At 36.5% G+C, this 25,217-nt stretch overlaps 1 protein-coding gene across 4 annotated transcripts in view; it reads left to right on the top strand.

Moving 5' to 3' along the window:
- DMD (dystrophin) overlaps positions 1–25,217 on the top strand; it is a 2,284,432-nt gene that overhangs the window by 516,385 nt on the left and 1,742,830 nt on the right. The window lies entirely within an intron of this gene.

The raw sequence follows: 25,217 nt of genomic DNA, 5'->3' as shown, positions 1-25,217 counted from the left end.
TTCTAGATCCCTGATGAATCACCACACTGACTTCCACAATGGTTGAACTAGTTTCCAGTCCCACCAACAGTGTAAAAGTGTTCATATGTCTCCACATCCTCTCCAGCACCTGTTGTTTCCTGACTTTTGAATGATGGCCATTCTAACTGGTGTGAGATGGTATCTCATTGTGGTTTTGATTTGCATTTCTCTGATGGCCAGTGATGATGAGCATTTTTGCATGTGTTTTTTGGTTGCATAAATGTCTTTTGAGAAGTGTCTGTTCATATCCTTTGCCCACTTGTTCATGGGGTTGTTTTTTTCTTGTAAATTTGTTTGAGTTCATTGTAGATTCTGGATATTAGCCCTTTGTCAGATGAGTAGGTTCCGAAAATTTCCTCCCATTTTGTTCGTTGCCTGTTCACTCTGATGGTAGTTTCTTTTGCTGTGCAGAAGCTCTTTAGTTTAATTAGATCCCATTTGTCAATTTTGGCTTTTGTTGCCATTGCTTTTGCTGTTTTAGACATGAAGTTCTTGCCCATGCCTGTGTCCTGAATGGTATTGCCTAGGTTTTCTTCTAGGGTTTTCATGGTTTTAGGTCTAACATTTAAGTCTTTAATCCATCTTGAATTAATTTTTGTATAAGGTGTAAGGAAGGGATCCGGTTTCAGCTTTCTACATATGGCTAGCCAGTTTTCCCAGCACCATTTATTAAATAGGGAATCATTTCCCCATTGCTTGTTTTTTTGTCAGGTTTGTCAAAGATCAGATGGTTGTAGATATGTAGCATTATTTCTGAGGGCTCTGTTCTGTTCCATTGATCTATATCTATGTTTTGGTACCAGTACCATGCTGTTTTGGTTACTGTAGCCTTGTAGTATAGTTTGAAGTCAGGTAGCATGATGCCTCCAGCTTTGTTCTTTTGGCTTAGGATTGACTTGGCGATGCGGGCTCTTTTTTAGTTCCATATGAACTTTAAAGTAGTTTTTTCCAATTCTGTGAAGAAAGTCATTAGTAGCTTGATGGGGATGGCATTGAATCTATAAATTACCTTGGGCAGTATGGCCATTTTCACGATATTGATTCTTCCAACCCATGAGCATGGAATGTTCTTCCATTTGTTTGTATCCTCTTTTATTTCATTGAGCAGTGGTTTGTAGTTCTCTTTGAAGAGGTCCTTCACATCCCTTGTAAGTTGGATTCCTAGGTATTTTATTCTCTTTGGAGCAATTGTGAATGGGAGTTCACTCATGATTTGGTTCTCTGTTTGTTATTGGTGTATAAGAATGCTTCCCATTTTTGCACATTGATTTTGTATCCTGAGACTTTGCTGAATTTGCCTATTAGATTAAGGAGGTTTTGGGCTGAGACAATGGGGTTTTCTAGATATACAATCATGTCATCTGCAAACAGGGACAATTTGACTTCTTCTTTTCCTAGTTGAATACCTTTTATTTCCTTCCCCTGCCTAATTGCACTGGCCAGAGCTTCCAACACTATGTTGAATAGGAGTGGTGAGAGAGGGCATCCCTGTCTTGTGCCCGTTTCCAAAGGGAATGCTTCCAGTTTTTGCCCATTCACTATGATACTGGCTTTCGGTTTGTCATAGCTAGCTCTTATTATTTTTGAGATACGTCCCATCAATACCTAATTTATTGAGAGTTTTTAGCCTGAAGCGTTGTTGAATTTTCTCAAAGGCCTTTTCTGCATCTATTGAGATAATCATGTGGTTTTTGTCTTTGGTTCTGTTTATATGCTGGATTACGTTTATTGATTTGTGTATGTTGAACCAGCCTTGCATCCCAGGGATGAAGCCCACTCGATCATGGTGGATAAGTTTTTTGATGTGCTGCTGGATTCGGTTTGCCAGTATTTTATTGAGGATTTTTGCATCAGTGTTCATCAAGGATATTGGTCTGAAACTCTCTTTTTTGGTTGTGTCTCTGCCCGGCTTTGGTATGAGGATGATGCTGGCCTCATAAAATGAGTTAGGGAGGATTCCCTCTTTTTCTACTGATTGGAATAATTTCAGAAGGAGTGGTATCAGTTCCTCCTTGTACCTCTGGTAGAATTCAGCTGTGAATCCATCAGGTCCTGGACTTTTTTTGGTTGGTAAGCTATTGATTATTGCCACAATTTCAGAGCCTGTTATTGGTCTATTCAGTGATTTAACTTCTTCCTAGTTTAGTCTTGGGAGGGTGTATGTGTCGAGGAATTCATCCATTTCTTCTAGATTTTCTAGTTTATTTGCGTACAGGTGTTTGTAGTATTCTCTGATGGTAGTTTGTATTTCTGTGGGATTGGTGGTTGATATCCCCTTTATGATTTTTTATTGCATCTATTTGATTCTTCTCTCTTCTTCTTTGTTAGTCTTGCTAGAGGTCTATCAATTTTGTTGATCTTTTCAAAAAACCAGCTCCTGGATTCATTAATTTTTTGAAGGGTTGTTTATGTCTTTATTTCCTTCAGTTCTGCTCTCATTTTAGTTATTTCTAGCCTTCTGCTAGCTTTTGAATGTGTTTGCTCTTGCTTTTCTAGTTCTTTTAATTGTGGTGTTAGGGTGTCAATTTTAGATCTTTCCTGCTTTCTCTTGTGGGCATTTAGTGTTATAAATTTCCCCCTACACACTGCTTTGAATGTGTCCCAGAGATTCTGGTATGTTGTGTCTTTGTTCTCCTTGGTTTCAAAGAACATCTTTATTTCTGCCTTCAGTTCGTTATGTACCTAGTAGTCATTCAGGAGCAGGTTGTTCTGTTTCCATGTAGTTGAGTGGTTTTGAATGAGTTTCTTAATTCTGAGTTGTAGTTTGATTGCACTGTGGTCTGAGAGACTGTTATAATTTCTGTTCTTTTACATTTGCTGAGGAGTGCTTTACTTCCAACTATGTATTCAATTTTGGAATAGGTGTGGTGTGGTGCTGAAAAAAATGTACATTCTGTTGATTTGGGGTGGAGAGTTCTGTAGATGTCTATTAGGTCCACTTGGTGCAGAGCTGAGTTCAATTCCTGGGTATCCTTGTTAACTTTCTGTCTCATTGATCTGTCTAATGTTGACAGTGGGGTGTTAAAGTCTCCCGTTATTATTGTGTGGGAGTCTGAGTCTCTTTGTACGTCACTCAGGGCTTGCTTTATGAATGCGGATGCTCCTGTGTTGGGTGCATATATATTTAGGATAGTTAGCTCTTCTTGTTGAATTGATCCCTTTACCATTATGTAATGGCCTTCTTTGTCTCTTTTGATCTTTGTGGAAGTCTGTTTTATCAGAGACTAGGATTGCAACCCCTGCCCTTTTTTTTTTTTTTTCCGTTTGCTTGGTAGATCTTCCTCTATCCCTTTATTTTGAGTCTATGTGTGTCTCTGCATGTGAGATGGGTTTCCTGAATACAGCACACTGTTGGGTCTTGACTCTTTATCCAATTTGTCAGTCTGTGTCTTTTAATTGGAGCATTTAGACCATTTTCATTTAAAGTTAATATTGTCATGTATGAATTTGATCCTGTCATTATGATGTCAGCTGGTTATTTTGCTCATTAGTTGATACAGTTTTTTCCTAGCCTTGATGGTCTTTACATTTTGGCATGTTTTTGCAGTGGCTGGTACCAGTTGTTCCTTTCCATGTTTAGTGCTTCCTTCAGGAGCTCTTTTAGGGCAGGCCTGGTGGTGACAAAATCACTCATTGTTTGATTGTCTGTAAAGTATTTTATTTCTCATTCACTTATGAAGCTTAGTTTGGCTGGATATGAAATTCTGGGTTCAAAATTGTTTTCTTTAAGAATGTTGAATATCGGCCCCCACTCTCTTCTGGCTTGTAGAGTTTCTGCTGAGAGATCCGCTGTTAGTCTGATGGGCTTCCCTTTGTGGGTAACCCGACCTTTCTCTCTGGCTGCCCTTAACATTTTTTCCTTCATTTCAACTTTGGTGAATCTGACAATTATGTGTCTTGGAGTTGCTCTTCTCAAGGAGTATCTTGGTGGCGTTCTCTGTATTTCCTGAATCTGAATGTTGGCCTGCCTTGCTAGATTGGGGAAGTTCTCCTGGATAATACCTTGCAGAGTGTTTTCCAACTTGGTTCCATTCTCCCCGTCACTTTCAGGTACACCAATGAGATGTAGATTGGTCTTTTCACATAGTCCCATATTTCTTGAAGGCTTTGTTAGTTTCTTTTTATTCTTTTTTCTCTAAACTTCCCTTCTCGCTTCTTTTCATTCATTTCGTCTTCCGTCAGTGATACCCTTTTTTCCAGTTGATCGCATCAGCTCCTGAGGCTTCTGCATTCTTCATGTCATTCTTGAGCCTTGGCTTTCAGCTGCATCAGCTCCTTTAAGGACTTCTCTGCATTGATTATTCTAGTTATCCATTCGTCTTATTTTTTTTTCAAAGTTTTTAACTTCTTTACCATTGGTTTGAATTTCCTCCTGTAGCTCGGAGTAGTTTGATCATCTGAAGCCTCCTTCTCTCAACTAGTCAAAGTCATTCTCCATCCAGCTTTGTTCCATTGCTGTTGAGGAACTGCATTCCTTTGGAGGAGGAGAGGTGCTCTGCTTTTTAGAGTTTCCAGTTTTTCTGCTCTGTTTTTTCCCCATCTTTGTGGTTTTATCTACTTTTGGTCTTTGATGATGGTGACGTGTAGATGGGTTTTTGGTGTGGATGTCCTTTCTGTTTGTTTGTTTTCCTTCTAGCAGACAGGACCCTCAGCTGCAGGTCTGTTGGAGTTTGCTAGAGGTCCACTCCAGACGCAGTTTGCCCGGGTATCGGCAGCAGTGGCTGCAGAACAGTGGTGGCTACTGAACAGTGGATATTGGTGAACAGCAAATGCTGCTGCCTGATCGTTCCTCTGGGAGTTTTGTCTCAGAGGAGTACCTGGCTGTGTGAGGTGTCAGTCTGCCCCTACTGGGGGGTGCCTCCCAGTTAGGCTGCTCGGGAGTCAGGGACCGACTTGAGGAGGCAGTCTGCTCGTTCTCAGATCTCCAGCTGCGTGCTGGGAGAACCACTACTCTCTTCAAAGTTGTCATACAGGAACATTTAAGTCTGCAGAGGTTACTCCTGTCTTTTTGTTTGTCTGTGCCCTGGCCTCAGAGGTGGAACCTACGGAGGCAGGCAGGCCTCCTTGAGCTGTGGTGGGCTCCACCGAGTTTGAGCTTCCCAGCTGCTTTGTTGACCTAATCAAGCCTGGGCAATGGTAGGCGCCCCTCCCACAGCCTGGCTGCCGACTTGGAGTTTGATCTCAGACTGCTATGTTAGCAATCAGTGAGACTCTGTGGGCATAGGATCCTCCGAGCCAGGTGTGGGATATAATCTCCTGGTCTGCCATTTTTTAAACCTGTTGGAAAAGCACAGTATTAGGGTGGGAGTGACCCGATTTTCCAGGTGCCATCTGTCACCGCTTTCTTTGACTAGGAAAGGGAACTCGATGACCCCTTTTGCTTCCCGAGTGAGGCAGTGCCTCAACCTGCTTTGGCTCACGCATGGTGCACTGCACCCACTGTCCTGCACCCACTGTCTGGCACTCCCTAGTGAGAGGAACCTGGTACCTCAGACGGAAATCCAGAAATCACCTGTCTTCTGCATTGCTCCTGCTGGGAGCTGTAGACTGGAGCTGTTCCTATTAGGCCATCTTGGCTCCACCCTCCATAAGTAGGTCTGTTTTTGCACTTCAGTTCACTTCCATTGTTCTGTCTCTCTCTCCACCCACAAATACCATGTCATGTGGAGTAATGTAGCTTTATAATACAGCCTAGTATCTGGTGAACTAGGTTCTTCCACTTTGTTCAAGATTTTATTGTTTATTGGCCCTTTCTATTTTTGTATTTGTTTTGTAATCTTTTCCATTTCTATGTACATTCAATTGAAGTATGATTAACATTGAGTTAAATCTATACAGAATAATTGACACATTTACAATATAGAGTATCCCAGTCTTCTGTTTTTCTTGATTTTTTAAAAAATTTTAGGTTTTATAGAAGGAGAGACTAAAATTGAACAGGAACACAAAAGGTGTTCACAAATTCAAGAATCATATTTAAGAAATGTTTAACCTCAGCAGTAATTGGTGAAATTTAAATTAAAACTGTAATGAGATACGAGTACAAAATTACTGAAATGACTGAACTAGACTACTAATGTCAGATGTTGATGAGGACACGGATCACCTGGAAGCCTCACAAGTAACTTGTGGAAATATAATTCAGACAACTAATTAAAGAGTTGGGTATGATCTACTAAATGTGAAAATGCACATTTCTTACCAGCTAGCAGTTCTATTGTAGACATGTGAGTTACAGAAATACATTTCCCAGTTTGTGAAAAACACATATGTATGAGTGTTCTTAGCAGTTTTATTTGTGATGATAGCCCAAACTGGGAGTGACTGATATATTCTCATGATGTGATATTACAGAGCAATGAAAATGACCACATGATAGCTATGCAGAATATACAAGATGAAGTTGTTAAAATATATTTGAGTGAAATGAGTGAGACGAAGTATACCTACTATGATTTCTTTCAATTAAATTTCAAAAACGGACAAAATGTTACCATGGGTTTAAAATTGAAGAGAGTGGTTAACTTTTGCATGTCAGTAAAATAATACATAAGAGAATCTTCTGAGGTGCTCACTGTTCCATGTTTTGACCTGATAGCTGTTACACATGTGTATTTACTGTAAGAAAACTCAAGTTGTACACTTATGTATAACTTTCTATATGCATATTACACTTCAATTAAAAGAGGAACTTATGAGGGGAAAGTAAACCTGATCTTTCAACCTCCAAAACTCCAAACAAGGGCCACATATATCAATCTGGTCATAGACCCCATGTTTTCTAATGAAATTATTAAATGAATATAAGTGAATATAAAATTAGAATATGATGTCATATGAATCTCTTCAGGGATGGCCACATCTCTTACAGAAAATATAGAACCTCTTAATGTTTTTAGTATGGAAAACGCCTCAAAATAGTGGCTTAAATTGGAGAAGGAGTTGTTCAAAAGCAGATGTTAACAGTGCTTTCGTCTAAGGTAGGGTTTTAATGGGGAGCTGCATAAGATGCTGGCCTATGCGTTAGAGGACAAAACCTCAAGACATTCTCATGCAGAAACCAAATGTGGAACAAAGGTACCTTTACCTTAGCCTGTGGCTGAACAATAACATATGGATATTCAAAAGTAAATGCAGGCTGGGCGCGGTGGTTCATGCCTGTAATCCCAGCACTTTGGGTGGCTGAGGCGGGTGGATCATGAGGTCAAGAAATTGAGACCATCCTGGCCAACATGGTAAAACCCCGTCTCTACTAAAAACACAAAAATTAGCTGGGAGTGGTGGTGTGCACCTGTAGTCCCAGCTACTTGTGAGGCTGAGGCAGGAGAATGACTTGAACCTGGGAGCAGAGGTTGCAGTGAGCCGAGATCGTGCCACTACACTCCAGCCTGGCCACAGATTGAGACTGTCTCAAAAAAAAGCATTATCTTCTAATTCTCCATTTTGTAATAAGTAGAAAGAAAAATGGAAAACATCTGTAAGTACAACTTTAGTCTGATTATTAGGAAGAATAAATCAACATGCTCAAGCAGGATTTTTTTTCTAAAGATGAGCTTGGGTGTGTTCTCTATCTATGAGTCTGTGCAGGATATAAATACTCATATTGAAAAAGTCCTATCTGTTAAAAATTTCCTTTTAAAATTCACAGTTATATAAGATGATTGATTGGTATCAGAGTAAACATAACCCTTTCTGTCATAGAGATTACAGCCACATGGTAGGCAATATGAAGCATATATACTTAGTGACAGTTAAGTGAATAAAAAAGAGATAAATAGAATAAGAGGTCTGAGAAGACCTTTTGGTTCAGTTCCTACATGAGCAGAGACCTGGAGAAAGGGAGTGAGCTTTGAAATTGTCTATACGAAGATGGGTTAGGCAGAGTAATAAAGACCTTGAGGTGAAAAAGCATTTGGAATGAGGGCTTAGCAGGTGGAGTAGACTGAGTGTAGAGATAAAGGAAACATAGCAGAGAAGGGGAGTAGAGAGGTAGTAACGTGGGGGTGGGAAGAACAAAGCATGGTGAGTCATTGTTGGCATTTGGACTCAAGTCTCAATGAGATGACAATGATTAAAAATTCAAAACGCTACTAGAAATTAAATGGGTCATATATCAGGTTATTTTAAAAATCAGTAGTAGTTCCAAGTCTTTGCTGTTGTGAATAGTGCCGCAATCAACAGATGTGTGCGTGTGTCTTTATAGTAGAATGATTTATAATCCTTTGGGTATATACCCAGTTAACAGGATTGCTGGGTCAAATGGTATTTCTAGTTCTAGATCTTTGAGGAATCGCCACGCTGTCTTCCACAATGGTTGAGCTAATTTACATTCATACCAACAGTGTAAAAGCATTCCTATTTCTCTATATTCTCTCCAGCATCTTTTGCTGACTTTTTAATGATTGCAATTCTAACTGGTGTGAAATGGTATCTCATTGCGGTTCTGATTTGCATTTTTCTAATGACAAGTGATAAGCATTTTTTCATATGTGTGTTGGCCAAATGTCCATCAGTGATAGACTGGATTAAGAACATGTGGTACGTATACACCATGGAATACTATGCAGCCATAAAAAAAGAATGAGTTCATGTCCTTTGCAGGAACATGGATGAAGCTGGAAACCATCATTCTCAGCAAACTAAAACAAGAACAGAAAACCAAACACCGCATGTTCTGACTCATAAGTAGGAGCTGATCAATGAGAACACATGGACACAGGGAGGGGAACATGACACACCATGGCCTGTCAGAGGGATCTAGGGGAGGGGTAGAATTAGGTGAAATACCTAATGTAGGTGACGGGTTGACGGATACAGCAAACCACTATCTCAGGTGTATAACTATGTAACAAACCTGCACATGTACCCCGGAACTTAAAGTATAATAAAAAAATACAAAAACATGAAACATCAGTTACAGAATACTAACAAACTTAGTGTCATTTTATTCAAGAAAGTTATAGTCAATAACGAAAATGTATCGCATAGTAGAAATGCTGCTAAATCCATAAAGAAAAATGTATGGAAATACATTTTTAGAGCCATTAATTTACCACTGTCAAGTTTACAATATATTTAACAGCAAAAGATTGAGAGTACAAATAACTGTGGATTTAATAGTGATTTTCTGTATCTTGACATTCCATAGTAGATATTTCTATAAAATGTGAGCATTATCAATAAATGTCCCTATAAAGTTTGATGTGCAGGAAAAGCAATAGTTTACAAATTTCAGTTACATTAACTAAATTCAAATCTGAACTCTCAACAAGGCATTCAGAAAATTGTATGTCTGTCATTATTGGGAATGTTCTTCCCTAAACCTTGGGAATGGCCAGAGTTCAGTAGATCTACATGGTGTCTTTCACAGGGGAAAAGCATTTTCATCTTCAGTTCATTGGGGTATCCACTGATATATTCACTATACAATTTTAAGGTATCTTGTGAAGTCAAGTGTATTAACTGTCCTGATATTAAACACGTGGCGTACACAAAAAGTTGGAGAGTGTAATGAGGGGAATATTTATAGAAACCTGGGCAGGATTAAAGGAAGAAACAATGGTGTGAAGAATGCAGGGATTCGCGTGAGTTAGTAACCTTTACTATATCTAAACCTAAGCAGTCAAGGGGAGAGGGCTTTTAATTTGATAAAATCCCTCACTTTGGGAGAGGGCCACTGGACACAACGGTGAACCGAGCCCCTAGGTATCTAAAGAATGCAGTTATTTTCAAATCATTGCCTGGTGAAGTTGAGAGAAGTGATATCTTAGCCACTCCTTAGAATCCTCCAATGTCCTGCCAGTGCTGCTCCTTAGTTTAGTCTAACCAGAAGTCCAAGGTTAAGACATTCCAGGTGATGTAGTCATCACATACGAAGAAGCGGTGAAGAAATTTGGTGGGTTAGTGAAGTAGGAGTGGAAAACAGTATAATCGGCATTCAGGTGTCTTGTTTTGTTTCTGTGCGAAATGAGGACTTGAGAATCTGCATGCCGAGAACTCTGATGTTGGGTAGGGCCCAGTGTTGTTGGATGCATCAGGGAGCCAATCACCTTTGAGGCCATACCACTTCTATTTGATGACAGAGAGTAGAAGTGGTTTCTGGCTAATTTGGGGACTAAGGACTCCTTCCTACTCCTCTGGGGAAAACCAGAGCCAGAAAAGAAAGACACGCTAAGAGTCACTTCTGATATCTGCCCTTCATCGTAAACTTATTAAAGGCATAGGAAAATAGTAAAAAAATTTTCCTGCCACATACACAAATTATAAATGGATAATATATTTGAATGCAGTGAAAATGTCATTAAATACACTTTCAAAATTCATGCTATTTAATAACAGTAGAAACTAATAATATACTTATAAATTTAATTTGATTAAGGTTTGTTAAATAAGAAACCAAGAGTATAAAACTACATTTGTGAAGGAAAAAGCATTCCATATGAAAACCCATGAGAAATGGCTCAGGCTCTACTGAGAGGTTGAATTTTTGTCTTTGATTTCATCTTCATTAAAAAAAAAAAAAAGAAATTGAATCAAGCTTTCAACTAAAAATGTTATAAAAATGCTTTAAGGAAAGTGGGAACTAAAGATATAGAAGAAACACTAGATAAAATACAAAGCTAGTTCCTTACAATATGAAATAGATTAATATCTTATGAATGTGATCCGGACAAGGAGGGAGAAAAACAAATGTATGCAGTTTAAAAATGGAAGGGAAATATTAATGAGCTGTAGAAGCCAAGAACGGGTTTTACACAGAAATACATATATGTTTATTATAAAAAATGAAGTTGAGGCCGAGCGTGGTGGCTCACACCTGTAATCCCAGCACTTTGGGAGGCTGAGGCGGGCAGATCACCTGAGGTCAGGAGTTCCAGACCATCCTGGCCAACATGGCAAAACCCTGTCTCTAGTAAAAATAAAAAAAAAATAGATGGGTATGGTCGCCGGCGCCTGTAATTCCAGCTACTGGGGAGGCTGAGGCATGAGAATCACTTGAACCCGGGAGGTGGAGTTTGCGGTGCGCCGAGATCATTCTCTTGCACTCTAGTCTGGGGGATCGAGCAAGACTCTGTCTCCAAAAAAAAATTTTTTTTTTTGAATACCAGTGATAAGTTTGTCCACACACCAAGAAATTGATAATTGCTAATAGAAAATCATATGAACAGCCTCCTAATTCTATAAACCTATCAAAAGAAACCCTGGTTTAAAAAATCCCTCAAGAAATTAGCCTGCTCATTTTTAAAGGAATATTAGAAGTGTCTTTTAAAAATGATACTTTTTGGTAATTTCTGGATCATTAGATCAAGGTCATTTTGTCTTTTCTTTTTTCCTTAGGGTCTCCTCCATTTTAGCCTGTCCCTCTGCCATAAATCACTAGTTCTGGCATATTCTGTAGTTCTAATCTAGTTCCTCAATTTAACCTTGTTCTTCAGTTTCCTTTCCTTTCCGTGTCCTGGCGTTTTACTTGTTATCCTCACTTGAATGCCACTCGGCTTATATCTGTAGAGCTCAGACACTACGTTTGTGTTCCGATGTGCGTTCTTTGTGGTGGCTGTTTTAGCCTGAAGTTATCCCTGCTGTCAACAATGTATTTTGGAAACCCACTTACTGAGAAGAAAGTACGTGTAAGTGCAGTGATACCTTTATTGCGGTATTTGCTGAGAGCAAAGCTCATTTGTAATAGTTGGTTGTGATTCTAAAAAGCAAACAAAATACAAAATCCTCAGAAACCGGAGACTATGCTACTAAGTGCTTATTCTTGTCTCCACATCAGCTCTAGGTAAAAACGTATCCATAGCTTCTTTTTATTTACAAGTTTTTGAAGGTAGAGCAAATCCCAGCTAAGATGAAACATCTCTCTTTTTTTTTTTTTTTTTATTATACTTTAGGGTTTTAGGGTACATGTGCACAATGTGCAGGTTTGTTACATATGTATCCATGTGCCATGTTGATTTCCTGCACCCATTAACTCGTCATTTAGCATCAGGTGTATCTCCTAATGCTGTCCCTCCCCCCTCCCCCCACCCCACAACAGTCCCCGGAGTGTGATGTTCCCCTTCCTGTGTCCATGAGTTCTCATTGTTCAATTCCCACCTATGAGTGAGAACATGCGGTGTTTGGTTTTTTGTCCTTGTGATAGTTTACTGAGAATGATTTCCAGTTTCATCCATGTCCCTACAAAGGACACGAACTCATCCTTTTTTATGGCTGCATAGTGTTCCATGGTGTATATGTGCCACATTTTCTTAATCCAGTCTATCGTTGTTGGACATTTGGGTTGGTTCCAACTCTTTGCTATTGTGAATAGTGCCGCAATAAACATACGTGTGCATGTGTCTTTATAGCAGCATGATTTATAGTCCTTTGGGTATATACCCAGTAATGGGATGGCTGGGTCAAATGGTATTTCTAGTTCTAGATCCCTGAGGAATCACCACACTGACTTTCCACAATGGTTGAACTAGTTTACAGTCCCACCAACAGTGTAAAAGTGTTCCTATTTCTCCACATCCTCTCCAGCACCTGTTGTTTCCTGCTTTTTTAATGATGGCCATTCTAACTGGTGTGAGATGGTATCTCACTGTGGTTTTGATTTGCATTTCTCTGATGGCCAGTGATGATGAGCATTTCTTCATGTGTTTTTTGGCTGCATAAATGTCTTCTTTTGAGAAGTGTCTGTTCATGTCCTTTCCCCACTTTTTGATGGGGTTGTTTGTTTTTTTCTTGTAAATTTGTTTGAGTTCATTGTAGATTCTGGATATTAGCCCTTTGACAGATGAGTAGGTTGCAAAAATTTTTGCCCATTCTGTAGGTTGCCTGTTCACTCTGATGATAGTTTCTTTTGCTGTGCAGAAGCTCTTTAGCCCTGTTTGCAGATGACATGATTGTATACTTAGAAAACCCCATTGTCTCAGCACAAAATCTCCTTAAGCTGATAAGCAATTCAGCAAAGTCTCAGGATACAAAATTAATGTACAAAAATCACAAGCATTCTTGTACACCAATAACAAACAGAGAGCCAAATCATGAGTGAACTCCCATTCACAATTGCTTCAAAGAGAATAAAATACCTAGGAATCCAACTTACAAGGGATGTGAAGGACCTCTTCAAGGAGAACTACAAACCACTGCTCAATGAAATAAAAGAAGATACAAACAAATGGAAGAATATTCCATGCTCATGGGTTGGAAAAATCAATATCGTGAAAATGGCCATACTGCCCAAGGTAATTTATAGATTCAATGCCATCCCCATCAAGCTACCAATGACTTTCTTCACAGAATTGGAAAAAACTACTTTAAAGTTCATATGGAATCAAAAAAGAGCCCGCATCGCCAAGTCAATCCTAAGCCAAAAGAACAAAGCTGGAGGCATCATGCTACCTGACTTCAAACTATACTACAAGGCTACAGTAACCAAAACAGCATGGTACTGGTACCACAACAGAGACATAGATCAATGGAACAGAACAGAGCCCTTAGAAATGATGCCGCATGTCTACAACTATCTGATCTTTGACAAACCTGACAAAAACAAGCAATGGGGAAAGGATTCCCTATTTAATAAATGGTGCTGGGAAAACTGGCTAGCCATATGTAGAAAGCTGCAACTGGATCCCTTCCTTACACCTTATACAAAAATTAATTCAAGATGGATTAAAGACTTACATGTTAGACCTAAAACCATGAAAATCCTACAAGAAAACCTAGGCAATACCATTCAGGACATAGGCGTGGGCAAGGACTTCATGTCTAAAACACCAAAAGCAATGGCAACAAAAGCCAAAATCGACAAATGGGATCTCATTAAACTAAAGAGCTTCTGCACAGCAAAAGAAACATCTCTTATACAGCTATTATTTCTTTGCTCTGTCCCACTTTTGTTTGTAAGTAGTACCTTTCGTTAGGCATTTTAAATTCAATTCTACACTTACTCTGTTCTCTCAAAGATATTTAATGGGTAATTTAAACTTGTTTATTAATATATTTTCCTTGGATATAACTAAGTTTTAATCAGTGAGTATTCTGTATTAGATATTTGCACTTTTAATAATTTTGTGTCTAGTTTAATGATTAATTTTTTGTCTGGTAAAGGAACTTAGAAATTAAAAATTTGTTAGAGATTTAACTGTGGTGCTTTAAACTACACCGCCCCCCGCCCCTAGATGTATTATGATCTGTCTTCCTTTCTCCAAGCCTGTGTCCTCGTCTTCCCTCTTAAAGATTTCCATGCTTACATTTTATGAATTCTAATGGCTTTTATAAAGATTCATACAAAAGGTAGAGTGTTGAAATATACCCTAGGAACATTACCAAGACTTTGCTGACTTAATATAATTTAATATTAACGGACACGGTTGTAGATCTAATAATTATTTTCATTGTACCAGCTCATCAATTGTCTATCACAAGGTGGTAAGTTTTTACCAAGTAACTTCAAATCTACACTGTGAGATACTACAAAGCAAATAGAGTCATTGCTATACGTTAAATTACAAATCTATGGTGAGTATTTAAAAAGCCTGGGGTGGAAATTCAGATGACAGCTATGTTCAAATATTCACTTAATCCCAGCATTGAAAAATTGTCACTGAATTAGATTGAATGGTTGTCAAATGTCACTGATCTGAAAAATGATGTACTGTTCACATGCTGGCATATAATGTTAGATAAAGAGGATTCTGAAATGTTCTTTAAAACTAGTATTTTGTGTGTCCTTTAAATATTCAGAAACTTAAATAGCCATGTAATACATATTTTGGAGCGTGTCAGAATATATTATATTTGACTATAAACTACTTCCATTTATTACTCATAAAATCTAGTATTTAAGTATAAATTCCAAATTTAATTTGTTAGATAAGTATTTCTTACACAAAATTGTCAGTCCACACAATAGGCCTGTAAAATATCTGCACTTTATATGAATTAATTCTCAAGTTTGCAGAAGAGGGTAGATCTTGTTAACTCTGTAACTTATCAACTATAGGGTCTTTGCCAAATGATTCTATGACTTTTATTCACTTTATCATCTGCGAAATGCATTAATGGTAAATGTTCTTTCAAAATACTTGTTATGGAAGATACAAATATACAAACATAATCTCGTATTCATTAAACTCACATCCAGATGCAATGTAATATAACTACTCTTAAATTGCAGCGTGTTCTCATTTAAAATAATTTTCTGGGTGAGTTGTTTATCTTCCTATCCCCCTTAGTATACCTCTTGCTTTAAGGGAAAATAGTATTTATACATTTCTTGTATATTCAACTTAAAATTGAGATAGCCAGTTATGTTCACATATGGAGGTCAGCTGGGATAATAATTATATGACTATAAATACTATTGTTTAAAAATATTTCTTATTATGTCACTGAGGTATCTTTTAAGATTTTTATTGTAGCTATTGCTTTTTTTTCCTTGAAATTAGTATACCTGACTTGAGCTTAGAAAGTTGGGGCTATATGGGTTGATTTTGTTGTTAAAGTGACATTCTATATTGCCAGATAAAAGATACATAGTTATAAAAATTCAAATTAAATAATATACTGAAAGTATATATATCTTTCATTCTAAATTATGAAAGTATTGAGGACAGTGTCCATTTACTCAAGCAATGCCCTCTTATATATATTCTATATAAGGAATTTTGTTGAGTTTATAGAGCTACTTTCCCAAAAAGTGTAGTTTGCATTTTATTAATACGTTAAACCAGACTACCTATATCAAAACTTTTATTTTGATATGTTTGTTTTAATGTCTTTCATGCCATTAAATGTTCATATTTTCTTAGGATTATAAGATACTTGTATGAACTGCTTCAATTCTTTATTGTGAAAGAAGCAGTATATAAATAAATGAAAACATGACTCCATTAAAAAGAATTCTCCTGCGATGTATCAGAGTGATCATAAACATATCCAAAATATAGAGGAAATTTAACATTTCACTTGTCCATAAGCAATTTGTTGAAACGGTCTATTTTTAGATTTATCTCTAAACATTCTATGCGTGGCATATAGTGAGTGGTCAAAAATAGTTAAAGAATGACTAAACATGTAAAACTTAATCACTGAAGGTAGAGATAGCATCTTTGTAGTGAGTACCCAGAATTAAATCTTGTAATATAGTTGAGGTCAAAATGTGCTTCAAAAATTATTATCTAACGTAAATTTCTATATCTGAACCAAAATAATCCTTGAAATATGGAGATACCGAAAGGATTAAAAAACTGTCATTGGAAAGCCAGGTCCACAGTGGCAATATGGCCCACCCTTTAGGTTGTATATATTGACCTATTTATGATTTAATAATAAAAAGATTCAATACATGGATCTCTCAATGGAAGAAAATAGATATGATTTATGCCCGTAAGTCTGGAAATTTTAAACAGCATAAATCTTAAACGTGGTATAAAAGCACATGCTGCAGGGCAATGAAACTACTTTGCCTTTCCTGTAGTTTTTATCTTTTTAAAATGCATTATATTTAGAAGGATTATATAAATACTTGAGAAGTTTCTCTTGAATATGGAGAAGTCTTCAGCTTGGCTACATGATGGCAGACATCAAAGACATTTAACATGTTTAAAAAGGAAATTCTGTTTAGAATGTTGGAAGGAACATCTCGGTTTATGTATATTTTACGAGAAAGAAATGAATTATGAAAGAACCAAATAGATGGTGGAAGTACATGCTTGAGGTTTCAGTGTCAGGAAGGATATTTACATAATAAATTTCAATGCGTGGAATTTCCCCTTTAGTTATTGTTTCAGATTCTGTTTAAGGAAATCAACTCAAACTTTAAGGATATTTAATGGTTTCTTTCATAATCTTTTTGTTTTTGTGAAATTATTTTATAATAGTTTGTACCATTTCATATCTAGTTAAAATCACCAAGACTGAGTGAAAAGGTGGCTTACCCTTATCCACCTCCCTTAGGTAATTTTAAAAATGATCATATTTTATACTGCATATGAGGGAACAAAAGGGACTTCTCCTTAGGACAAATATCAAACTCTGAAATGATCTGGGAGAACCACTTCCTTTGAAACAAATGTGAAGAAACCACCTGCTTTAGTCTAATTTCAATTGGCTGAATGAGGCAGGATGTGTGTTCATTACAGCCTGTAGCTCTGAAATGTCCTTGACCTGGTTGTCTAAAAAGGCAAGAAGACGCAGATAGCATATATTATAAAGATGATGGTTCCTCTGCGAATGAGATATAACTTTCTGCAACTTCCAAGTTAAAACCGCAAAGGCTTAAATGATACGCAAAACTCTAAACATCCATCTCTCTCTGCATCTAACAAAAATAAAATGGCATGAAAAAATTCATTAAAGCTTTGTCAGAACTTTGTCACCTCTCTTTTTTCTCTCATACACAAACCACACCACACACACACACACACACACACACACACACACACACACACACGTACATATCTTACAGGAATATAACTCTTAGTTTTATTCATCATTTTCCCTTCTCTCTCTGCTTCTGCTCTGCCCTAAGAACTTCCATTTTCATTATTTGACTTGGTTATTGAAATTTTCAAGTTACACGCCCCACGTTCTGACATCTTATTTACTATTTTCTGTTTGATGAACCCTAGTCTGCTATTCTTCTTTCTGTAAAGCAGATCAAAAATAACACCAACTTCTTCCCGTCAGTAATCTTTCAGAAAACCATCATATTTCAGGTTTACCTTAATCTTAAGGTTTTCTTAAGTATTCTTAAATTTTGAATATATCAATATAATAAGTATAAATCCTTTTACTGTAAACTACCATGAGATATCTAATCTTAGCTTGAATAAAATATCGACGATGGTAGAAATTACATCCATGTTCCTGAAAGAAACTGGGATAAAACATAACAGCAAGGTTTTTTGCCTCTCTTGAATAAGCAAATGACGAGAATTATTCCTCATAGCCCAGTGATTAGTAAACTCATTTAGGAGGTAGAGTACCTGGAAGTAAATGCTCCCTGAAATGATTGTATATTAATCTTAGAAGTACTAAATGTATATTGTTATACAAAATTATATATTGTAAGTGCTAGTGTGGAGATAGAGGAGGGACCCCCTTAAATTCTTGTCCTATGCCTTTAAAATAGACAGCAGGAGACGTCATACTAAAGAATAATTCAATGTATTAGGTTTTCTATGTGCAATTCTTACAGACTGCTTATTGTAACTTGAGATGTTTCTAAAGAGTTCACATTTTAATATTCTCCTGGAGTCACTATAAGTTTCCATTATGTCAAAGCAAACGATGGAGATTTTCTATCCTCCAAAATTACATTTGAATTAAGCAACTTCGAAAGATAACAGTGTAAAACTCTGAAGCAGCATCCCATGTTACTTTATGAGTAAAATCTTAGGCCTGTTGACGGGAACTACAAAAGCCAATTGTCCTGCGTAGGTTAACTTATTTTTGCAAAAATTCAAGGCATGTTATTACATTTTCACACAGAATATCACACCTATTCATTTGTATCAGATGCTTTCATTCTGCAAAACAGGAAACCAGAACTTTGGGTAACCATAGTGACCCTAATATTTAATTTCCAGCCATAGAGTGCTTGTCACAACACCGATACACACAGTAGGCTCGTACATTAACATACATGTCATACTAATGTTTTCTGTTTTGCTTAGTAGACAGATGTAATCATTCACTTCACACACATTTTAAAAGGTTTTAATACTTGCTTTTACCATTCAGTTATTTAGCAATTAGACTGATAATTCTTGAAAGACAAAATTCTAGAATGTGTATTAGAAAAAATATGTAAAAGAGAAGTTACTGTATGGCATGGTGATGATTATTTAAGAGTAAATAGTACTGAATTCAGAAAAACATTATGACTTATAGCTAATAGTAAGAAATACAGCATTATAACAGCAACAAGCTTATGAGAAATCATGGCCAAAACAGACCAGATTGTCAAAGTGAGGCATTCAAGAGTAATATAAATGCCATGAACAATACCCTTTCAGGCATGACAAATACCTCCCTCATCTCTAGAGTCTTCATGGTTATTAATTAGCGTTTCTTATACTCCTTGGTAGTTTGAAGAAGACATGTACAGCAAGAGACAAAACACAACCAAAATAAATAATAATCCTTGTCTGTATCATGGTGTGAAATGTTTATTAACTTGGAGAGAGAGCCTCTTAAAGCTTTTTGTGGAGAATTCACTAGATGTAATTAATGAAATACCTTTAGACATAGTTTTAAATCAGACCTTTTGGAAGTTTCATTTATCTTTGATACTGTTTCCCTCTTGGTAACATGCACATAAATGTAAAATGTTCATGAACTCTTGGTAAAATTTATATAACTCATACATACTCTAATGATGGTAGGCACAGTGAAATCTGTATTCAGAGAGAACTGTATAGCCATAAGATTTTTAAAAGATGGAAATAAAAGAAGTATGTATCTTAAGAAATTATAAAAATAGAAACAAAAATAAAAATTGTATTCAACATAGAAAATTGAATAAGATTAATCCATTCAAAAGTGGGCTCTTGAAAAGATTGATAAAAGAGGTAAACTTATTCCAGTCATAACAATGAAAACTTAGAATAAAAACTAGACAAGATAAATGAGAAAAGATGCCTGATAGTAGATACAGAAGAAATTAGGAAGCTAAAAGCAATTTTATAACAATTTTGCAAAATTCTGGAAAACTTGATTTTCTAGTACAATACAAATCACTAAAATTGAGATAAGAATAAGTGGAAAATTAGACTAATTACTTCAGAAATCATTTAGTAGGTTATTAAAGCTGTACTGTTGAAAAGTGTTGTAGGATTCTTTACATATGAATTTAACCTAACCCTTAAAGAATAATTTATATACTTTAAGCTATTCCAAAGCATGTGAAAAGAAAAAAACTCCACAATTCCTTTTGTGATGTCAGGTTAACCTTTGTACTTAACAGTCAAAAAGCAAAAATCATAAATTTGTAAGACAGTTTTACGTTTGAATGAAATACAAAATCATGTTGAATTATAATAAATATAATCACATTTTGCAAGTGGTAAGCATTTTATAAATGTTAGCTCTTATTTACCAAGAGCTCTTAAAATTCAAGAAGGAAAACTACCATATAGAAATAAATGAGCAAAACATATTAACAGACAATTCACACGTGGAATTGTAATAGGTCAGTCATACAAAAATATATTCAAATGCACAAGGAATCATGGAAACAAAAGGTAACAAAGTGTGATGTATTTGATCATACAAAGAAAACTAAAAGAAACTAAAACAAAACAAAAATTTGCTGCTGAGAGAAGAGCCTACTTTTATACATTCTGGTTAAAATATGTAATTCTAAATTGTTTCTAGGAAGGCAGGTGGAAACACCTAAAATTACATATATATGTGTATATATGTGTGTGTATGTGTATATGTATAAATGTATACATATGTATATATGTATAGATATCTAGATATATATGTGTATATGTATAGATACACATATACATGTATAGATATATCTATATCTCCCTGAAACGATGTGTATATGTGTGTATATATATATATGTATGTATAGATGTATCTACTAGATCAGAGAGTGTGTGTGTATGTGTGTGTGTGTGTGTGTGTGTGTGTGTGTACACACACACTCTGATCCAGTAGATACATCCTGCGAGTTGTTATAATAACAGTAGAAGCATCAGTATCTGAAAATGTATGGATATGTTATTGGCCTGGTGTGGTGACTGCTGGTGGGAATTGTCAATTAGTTTTGCCATTGTGGAAAGCAGTGTGGTGATTCCTCAAAGAACTTAAAACAGAAATACCATTCAACCCAGCAACCTCATTATTTGGTATATACCCAAAGGAATATAAGTTGTTCTACGATGAAGACACATGCACATATATGTTTATTGCAGCACTATTCACAATAGCAAAGACGGGGAATCAACCTATATGTCCATCAACAGTAGACTGATTAAGAAAATATGGTCCGTATACAGCATGGAATACAACCCAGATAAAAAAAAAAGAATGAGATTGCAGCAACATGGATGCAGCTGGAGCCATTATCCTTAGCAACCTAATGCAGGAACAGAAAACCAAATACCACATGATCTCACTTGTAAGTGGGAGTTAGGCTGGGCACGGCGGCTCATACCTGTAACCTAGTACTTTGGGAGGCTGAGGCAAGTGGATCACCTGAGGTCAGGGGTTCGAGACCAGCCTGACCAACATGGAGAAACCCCGTCTCTACTAAAAATGCAAAATTAGCCAGGCGTGGTTGCAGGTGCCTGTAATCCCAGCTACTCGGGAGGCTGAGGCAGGAGAATCACCTGAATCCCGGGAGGCAGAGGTTGCGGTGAGCCGAGATCAGACTATTGCACTCCAACCTGGGCAACGAGCGAAACTCCATCTCAAAAAAAAAAAAAAAAAAAAAAAAAAAAAAAAAAAAAAAGTGGCAGTTAATACCAAGAACACATGGATATAAAGTGGGGAACAACAGACACTGGAGCCTTACTCAACAGTAAAAGGTGGGAGGTGGGAGAGGATCAGAAAAACTACCTATCAGGCACCATCACCATACTTATTACCTGCAGGCACCATACTTATTACCTGGGCGATGAAATAATGTGTACATGAAATCCCCGTAACACACAGTTTACCTATATAACAAACCTGCACATGTACCCCTGAACCTAATATAAAAGTTAAAAAGAGTAGCTGTTTGCCGTATTGTCCCTGAATACAATATCTCTAATTCCTAATCAGCTATTACCCCTTAGTGATCTGAACTCTTTCTAGCATGCTTTTTCCACCTGACACTTTTCTTCTTTCCAGTCTATTTTTTCTTTACAGATTTAATCAATACTGAATACACGAATATATCTTATGTCTTTTGCTTACCTTGTCACAATGTTACTTCCTTTTTCTTACCGGCTTCTGTGAGACACAGTTGCCTATCTAATTGTTTTTCCTGTGGATATAGATAAATTTTATTGGAAAAAAAACCATGAACATTTATTTAGGTATTATCTGTGGCTGCTGCTGCTGTGTGTGTGTGCGCGTGCGTGCGCGCACCTATGACTTTTTATTGTGGTAAAATACAAATAATGTAAAATTTACCATATAACTATTTTTTATTTTTTAATTAGCAAAAAAAATGTATATATTATGTACCATATGGTCTTCTAAAATACCTAGACGTTGTGGAATGCTTCAAGCTAATTAACATATACATTAACTTACATGTTTATCATTTGGGGTCGAGGACACTTAAAATCTATTCTTTTAGCAATTTTCAAAATACAATATTGTTAACCAAAGTCAGCATGTTAATACAATAGATCTCTTGAATTTATTCCTGTTAAATGTAATTTAGTATCATTTGACCAACATCTGCCCAACCCTCCTCCTCCAAGCTCTGTCCCCTGCTAACCATCATTTTACTCTCAATTCTATGAGCTCAACATTTTAAAATTTCATGTACAAGTGACATGATGTAATGTTTGTCTTTCTGTGCCTGGTTTATGTCATTTGACGTAACGTACTCTAGATTCATTAATGTCATTGCAAATGACAGGATTTTCTGCTTTTTAAGGCTGAGTAGTATTCCAGTGTGTGTAGTTGTGTATACCTGCGTTTTCTTTATTCTTTCTTCTACTGATGGACACTTAAGTTGATTTCCTATCTTGGGTATTTTGAGTAGCACTACAATGTACATTGAAGTGCAGTTATTTGACATATTGATTTGTTTCCTTTGGAATATATACCCAGCAGTAGAATTCCTGAATCATATGGTAGTTTTATTTGTAATTTTTTGAGAAACCTCCATATTGTTCTTTATAATGACTACAATAATTTACATTTCCACCAACATTGTGCAAAGATTCCTTTTTCTCCACATCTTTGCCACAACTTATCTTTTGTCCTTTTGATAATAGCCATTCTGTGTGATGTAATATTTCATTGTAGTTTTAATTTGCATTTCTCTGATGATTAGTGATGTTCAGCCTTATTTCATTTGTGTGCTGTCCATTGGTTTGTCTTCTTTTGAGAAATGTCTATTCAGGTACATTGCCCTAAATAGGGTTTCAGGTATTATTTTTTCTATTTTTTTAGTGTATAATTCAGTGGCTTTAAGTATATTTCCGTTGTTGGGTAATCATCACCGCTATCCATCTCTAGAATGATTTCATCATCCCAAGTTGAATTCATACTGATTAAATGATTACTCCCCATTTTCCCCTCCCCTAGCCTTTAATAACTTTCCTTTTCCCTATGAATTTGACTATTTTAGGTACCTCATATAAGTAGAATCATACAATATTTGTCATTTTCTGTCTTGCTTGTTTCACTTATATGTTTTCAAGGTTTATTTATGTTGTAGTTCGTATCAGAAATTCATTCCTTTTTAAGGCTGAAAATATTCCGTTGTATGTACATACCACATTTTGTTTATCCATTTATCTGTAGATGGACATTTGGGTGTTCTCACATTTTGTCTATTGTGAACAATGCTACTATGATAATTGGTCTACAAATATCTTAATCTGAAATGATAATTGGTCTACAAATGTCTTAATCAGTATGATTTAATTATTTTGGTTATAAACGTAGAGGTAGAATTGCTAGAGCCTAATGGTAGATACTTTTTTATTATGTGATCTTCTGTTGTGAACTTCTTGACATTAGGGTGATAGTACCTTACTTTCCTTTATCAGGTCTGAGCCCAGTACCCGAATACGGTGGACTGGACCTTATGAGACCTTTTATGAGGATAAGGAAATGGAGGAACTATCTTCCTGCTTACACAGTGACAAGTCTTATGACAGTGGATAAGGGGTTACTGGAATCTAAGTGCCTATTACTTGATCTAAGTCTCCCCAGAGTCAGATCTATGGCAAGCCAAAACGTATCTACCAGCAGTGCTTCCCGCAGTATGAGTGAGTCTGTTTCCTAAAAATCGCATATTCTCTGCTTAACTGCTTGAATCTTCAGTGGTATATCATCTCATTGTCACTACCACTAGAATGAAGTTTCATGAAAGCAGAAGGTTTTTCCTTTTACATGCTCTTAGTACCTCATTGCCTGGCAGATAACCAAAAGGTACTTGTTGAGTTAGTGCATCAATGAATCAATAGATAAATTTATAGTGGCTTTTCCTTATGGAGGAATTTCTCTCCTCTACTGCCATATGAGGAATCCCCGGATGATGATGCAGATGATGATGCTTTCTTATTCTTGACTGATTAATCTCCCCTTCGATGTAGTAACATTTTGTAAAACTAAAGTATGATATCATGACCAAGATGTCAACATTCATATAACCCACCAATAGTATTCAGATTTTCCCAGCTTTACTCATATTTATGTGTATGTGTGCATGCATATGGTGTGTATTTAGTTCTATGCAACATTATTACGTGTGTAGGTTTGTAAATCCACCATCAGAGTCAATATGCAGAACAGTTCCACCATTACAAGGGTCCTTCATATTGCCCTTTTATAAGAACATTCAGCTACCCTACATCTTACCCCCGTTCCTGACCTTTGCCAACTGCTATTCTGTTCTCTATTTCTGCAACTTTGTCTTTTCAAGACTCTCATAAATACGGACTCATATAGTATGCTACCCTTTGAGAATGACTTTTTCCCCACTTAGCATAATGCCCATGAAATTAATCAAATTTGCTGCATGTATCAATAGTTTGTTCCTTTTCATTGATGAGCGTTATTCCATGGTGTGGCTGTAGTATGGTTTGTTTATCTACCCCTGAGGGCATCTGGGTTCCCAGTTTGGGGCTGTTACAAATAAATGTAGTATGAACACTTATGTGCAGGTTTTTGTGTACACATGTGTTTTCATTTCCTTGAGATAAATGCTCAAGAGCCCAATTACCAGATTGTATAATAAGTACATGTTCAGTTCTGTGAGAAACTGCCAGACTGTTTTCCAAAGTGGCTATATCATTTGAATTTCCACTAGCAGGGGTCGAGTCATCCAGTTTCTCCACACCCTCACCAGCATTTTATGGCACTGTTTTTTAATTTTAAACATTATGATAAATGTACAGTGACAGATTATTGTGGTTATAATTTGCATTCCTCTATTGGCTAAAAACATTGAACATCTTTTCAGATGCTTACTTTTCAGGTGCTTGTGTTTAACCTTACTCCACCTAAACATGTGA

The sequence above is a fragment of the Symphalangus syndactylus genome, chromosome X, assembly GCF_028878055.3.
Source record: "Symphalangus syndactylus isolate Jambi chromosome X, NHGRI_mSymSyn1-v2.1_pri, whole genome shotgun sequence".
NCBI lineage: Eukaryota > Metazoa > Chordata > Mammalia > Primates > Hylobatidae > Symphalangus > Symphalangus syndactylus.
The sequence above is the reverse complement of the archived record's forward strand: the minus strand, read 5'-3'. Positions and strand labels throughout refer to the sequence as shown.